This window comes from Beta vulgaris, chromosome 5, assembly GCF_026745355.1.
Source record: "Beta vulgaris subsp. vulgaris cultivar EL10 chromosome 5, EL10.2, whole genome shotgun sequence".
NCBI lineage: Eukaryota > Viridiplantae > Streptophyta > Magnoliopsida > Caryophyllales > Amaranthaceae > Beta > Beta vulgaris.
The window spans coordinates 63,299,069-63,305,068 of record NC_079206.1 but is presented as its reverse complement, the minus strand read 5'-3'; positions in this window follow the sequence as shown (position 1 = coordinate 63,305,068).

Sequence of the window (6,000 nt, the reverse complement as noted above, 5' to 3'; positions counted from 1 at the left end):
TTTGATCACTAATATTTTCAATTATCTATTAATAAAAAAATTTAAAGGGTTGGTGTTTAATTGTTTATATAATATAAAAATTGAGATAAACTCCAAAACATCCTAAAAACTAAATCTTGTTTTCATATATTCTTACAAAAATAACGTATGTTAAAATTTATATGTGAATTGTACAAAAGTCAAATGTTACAACTAAAAGACAGACGAAGTACAAAGTTTCAAGCACAAAAACTCCGGTGTGGAAGAAGGAGTTTTATCCACCATACCACTATACTTTTGTTGTTTCTCTTATCAAAAATAAAAGATGATATTATGGGTTTTCAAATTTATAAAACAAAAAGATGATATTATAACTTAAGTGCTTAATATTAAATTTTTAAATTGAGTTAAGCTTATTCAATTGTTGATCTTGAGTAATCCATGAAGTATCTCGTCATTTACACCAGTAACTATGTCAATCGTGTCATATCTAAGAATGAGTTGTCTCGTCATATACATTTTTATAGTTAGGGGAAGGATGCAACATAGTATAATCTTGTGAAACAACCTTCTAAGTTTACCTTATATATTATTCTCCTTGAGATTGCTAAGTATATAGAATTAAAAGTAGAAACATTAGGCATTAGATAAACATTAATTATATCAATCACATTACATTTTAAGCATTCATATATCAATATTCAATACTATTTTAGGGATTATTATTAACATGCAACTTATGGTTAACACTTACAGTCGTTTGGTAGTTGGTCATAAATGATGGTAATGGGAATGAATTTGTGTGTAAATTTGTGAAAAATATCATTGTCAGTTCCAATGGTAATGCTAATTTATCCTGAAGTCTCCACTTTCCTTCTTGAATTTTCATTCCCATCCAATACCACCTTGTAGGTGGTAATGAGTGGTACTGAAAATTGCTTCCCCTTGGAGACAAAAACACAAGTTTAGAGGTAAGATTGCTTGCCCGTGGAGAAAAAATGCTTCCCCATGGAGATTTTAAAGGTGCTTTCCCAATAAAATTACACTTAATTCATTCCCATTACCGCAATTTATTAACGACTACCAAACGGGTCGTTAAGGTTATATATATATAACAAAATTCTTACAACAATTGGATTGACATAACAAAACTTAACAAGTGTAGTTTATCGGAGACAGCTACATTTATCAATTGCCGATACTACACTTCTAAATCCTAATAGTCAATTACAAAAATACATACGCTTAGATGTGACGAGTCATATACAATTAGTTGAAAGCACAAAGTAGATTATCGAATTAATGTAAATAAGGATATTGATTATACAAATGTGTGGTTACCAACTTACCGATCAAAGGTGTTAAGGTGGTGATGGAGAAACCCTTAATACATATATACATGATTATTTACAAACACAAATAGAATTACTGACAATGAATAAATAAAACTACTCATAATGTTGCACCATCATTTAAACGAGTCATACAAAAAATACACTAATAGAAAATGTAAAACTATTAACAATCCACAGACATAAACCAAAACATTTTCCTAGATCACCTAAATGAATGTAAAATCATTGTAAGTTTGCAACAAACAGGGCCGGCGGAGGGGCGGCGCGACCGGGGCGACCGCGCAGGGACTCCGCCAATTAGGGGCCCCATAATCTGGTATGGTATATTATAACGACTCATCAAACAATGACAAGCAAAATTGCTTTGGTTTAGTGGTGAGTGCTTTGTAAATAAAACCCTCAAGTCAAGGGTTCAATTCTTCACAATGACAATTTTTTTTGAAAAAGCACACACTAGACATGGAGACACAACTTCCCACAATAATTACTACTGTTTCCCATAATAATTACTACTGTACGACAATACTAATAATCCTTTCCTTTCCCCTTTTTTGGCCTTTTCACATTCTCTCCCTCTTAACGCATACTTCTATTCTTATTTCTTTTCTTTCCACTTTTTTTTTTAATATTAATTAATTATATTGTTTCTTCTTTCTTATAATCTAGATTATTTTGTTCCTTCAAAAAAAATATACTAGAAGAAAAATTAGTTTTAGCCATCATCTATACTGAGTATTGTATGTACTCCGTATATATATATATATATATATAGTCAAAAGAAAGGGCCCAATTTTTAAAAATTGCACAGGGCCCCGAAAATCATTGCCACGGCCCTGGCAACAAGTCGTTGTGTACAAATAAAATCCACGCAGCTATGCAAGAGTAAGAACTAAGGCCATGTTTGGTAAATGGTTATTTCATTAGTTTTTTGATTTTTGGCTTTTTAATTTGGTTAAACATCCAAAAAAGGTGTTTGGTTATTGGCTTTTTGGTTGGCTGAAAAGCTGGCTTTTAAGTCAAAATGGAAAAGGTGCCTGGAGCAGCTTTTTGGATTGGCTTATTGGCCCCACAAACTCTCTAATTACAGCCAACAACCACAATTAATTTTGCCAAACACCTTTGCAAACAGTTGGCTTAAACAGCACACTTAAAAAGTCAATACATACAACCAATGCTTTCAGCCAACCAAACAAGCCAACTAAACCAGCCGAAAATCAACAACCGATTGTCAAACAACCCCTAATACGTAAACCATCCATTTATTGATGACTTCAGGAGCCACAATATGTCATGTGGTGACTGGTGAGCACAATAAATGAATCAAATGGCAAAATGAACTATGAAATAGAAGTAAACAGTAAGTTTTTAATGAAGGGAGTGTGTTAAGAGTCATTTCACATGCCCCATCATCATCTTGACCTGCATTAGTATATGATGGCCAAACACGTGAAGGTAATCAAACTTTATTATGTAATGCATTTGAAAATTAAACCAAGCAAGGCATGTGAGAAGAAAGCTTGCTTTTCGAGGGGTGGGGAAGGCTTGGAAGGGCATATTCGTCATTTTAGTAACTAAGGGGCCCACTTAAAAACAATTACGTGAAAAGCCTAAGAGAAACAGTAGTATCTCTACTTTTTCAAAAAGTTTGAAAGACAGAGATATCCCAACGGCTACTTTCTTTGAAGGACCTTGAGCTTTCACTTGCTTGAAAATAATTGAATTTCAATTGAAACTACAAGATTTCACACTTTTTTTTTGTTAATCCATAGTAAGGTGCATTATACCTTCCTCCTATATTTATATCTACATAAGAACTTGTAATTTATCCTACTTTATTTTTTTTTTTGGAAAAAATTGTTGTCATATTTCCGAAAATAGTAATGATCATTATGTAGACTTAAACTCCCAAATGGGATATTCGGAGAAAACAACTATGCCTAAAATAGGGGAGTTAATGGTGGATATGCAATAACGAGTTAAGAAAAAGTCATGGTTTTGATGAAAAGAAAAACACGTATGAAAAATTATCATAAAAAACTCGGTTCTCTCTCTAGTTTTTTATAGAGAGTTTGTTCCCTCTACGTTTTTCCTTGGGAGGGTTTCTTCCTAACCTCCGCGGTTAGGGTTTTCACTTTTTTAAAGCTTTCTCCTCCCTTCTTTCTTCCTCTTCTTCTTCCTTCATCCTTTTCTTAGGGGCTACCATTGGTGTCTTAACCAGTGGTAAGCCCCGAAAAATCCTATTTATTTGCTTTCAATAAAAGTTCCCATCTTTTAGATGGTGATTTTTTCTAGTATGTTGATTGTGTTGGTTTTTGAAGAATTAGGATTTCACGACTTCTGTAAAATTATGGAAGACTACTGGAGTACGTTCATCCCAAAATTTCCGCATCTGCAGATCGTATGCCGAACCAGAGCGAACTCACAGATTGCATTGCTTCAGATGAAGATTTTTATTAAGGCAAAATTAAGTCAAATCTGCGATGTTTACATTTCTAGGGTGATATGTATTTCTATTAGAATTTTATGTTTTTCAGAAATGGCTTGTAAGTGCCGTTTGGCGAAATATTAATGAAATCCCTTTTCTTTCCGTCAAAAAAAAAAACTCCCAAATGGTTGAACTTGGATCATAGATAGGTTAAGTAGAGTCATATAAAATTTATGATATACACGGGTGTACCGTGAGCATAGTACATCAAAGGCATTTTTTTTGCTCATTGCTCATTTGAAATCATCCAAATGAGCAAAATACACAAAAAAGGAGAGTTCCGGTTAAGCAAATGAGTGTAAATTAGTCTTGGGTGTACTATACACATGATACAACTGGTATATGATAAACAAACTCGTAGACTCCAATATAATTTATACCATCTAAAAAAAAGTAATAACAATAAGCACCTAATATAAATTTCATCAACATAATATTTAAAAGGATTCAAATGGACGCTACCATATCACTAAATAGAAAATGTCCTATGTCAATCTGAAGTCTCAATATTCATCAACTAGCATAAATGTAACTAAGGTTCCGTTTGGTAGGGCGTAAAACGTTTGCCTGAAAAACTGTTTTCCTCTATTTTCAGTTTTACATTGTTTGGTTGGCAAAAAGAGTGTAAAACCATTTTCCATTGAGGTAAAATAACTCTCACAATGATGAAAAACCATTTTCCCTTCAAAATGAAGGGAAAACTATTTTCCTTATCTCTCTTGTACATTCCTCTCACTACCTTCTTACTTTCCCTTTCATTTTCCTTTCATTTCATCATTTTTCTTACATGGAACCAAACAACGGAAAACTAATTTCGAAATTGTGTTTTACATTGTAAATTATTTTCCATGAAAATCATTTTACACTGAAAATGTTTTAAGCTCTGCCAAACAGAGCCTAAGCCTACACATTATTGCTTTGAGACCATTGTAAAATTGTCAAATCTAATTAAAGTTATATAGAAAAATACACTCTAAAACAACGTGAGTGGCTTAAATTTGCCCTAACTTTTTCTAGCAAAAAGGTTGTGTATGATAGGATTACAACAAACTCAATGTTATGTGAACTTTTATTGGTTATTCATCTGAGGTCATATTTGTATTAGTAATATTTCATTTATATTTCAAATGAATTTTTTGACTTATTTTGAATTCAAAATCTTTTATCCCCCCTTCAATATTCAATGTCAGTGAATATCTGATCATGTTGAACTTTGACTATAGGTCAATACGTCAAGTAAAGCTCATCAACTCAATCTTGCCATTTAAAGAAGCAATGATGACAATTACCGTTGAATATAAAATCCATCAAAACAACATTTGCTAGAGATTCAAACATACACAATCTTATCCCTTTATCGAACATCACTCTATTCACCGAAAAGTCATGTTAATCTGAAATCCCCAATCTTTAACAATAACACCCTTTTGGTATAAACTAGAGAGAACCAATTAACACAAACAATCTCCATAAAGTAAAGAACATATAAGATTTCTACAGCACAGTATCAGACATAATTACGTAAATAAACCTAACAAAAGCAAGAATAACAATTTCTAGGTTAGCTAGCTGTGAAGCACTAGTAAAGCTAAGAACACAAATTGGATCAAAAAGGATGGGAAAGGAAAGAGGATACTCAAACAGGTAGGCCTGTAGGAATGTAGGGTCCGTTCTTAGCTAAAGGCAAGCAAACAAATATGGGCCTTATTAGAGATTTGCTAGTACCAATAATCCAAACTAAGTCGGTGGGGTTAGATTATGATGTAGTCCTAAATAATTTATGTAATCAATGTTTTAGCTTTTTAATCTTATAAATGAAAAAAAAAAAATTGAAATAGACCGGTCCCAATATAATACTTCTTCTGAATCGTTTTGTTCTATTTAAGTACGATAATTTGATTTTACATGATTCATGTACATCACATTTATCATATTTTTTTTATTAATATATAAAAACAAAATAATTATATAAAATGTTGTTGTATGTATTTTAATGAATATTTTTATAATATCAACTTCTTATGATTTTTTTTTTTTTTGGGTAAATATAGAATATTATTACCAAAGAGAGAAAAGTTAAAATCAATCATACAAATAGCTCAAACAAGAAAACCAAAAAGGAGCAAACTACAAAATATATCTACTCATTTTCTTTACTCCTATACATCTCTGAAACATCAA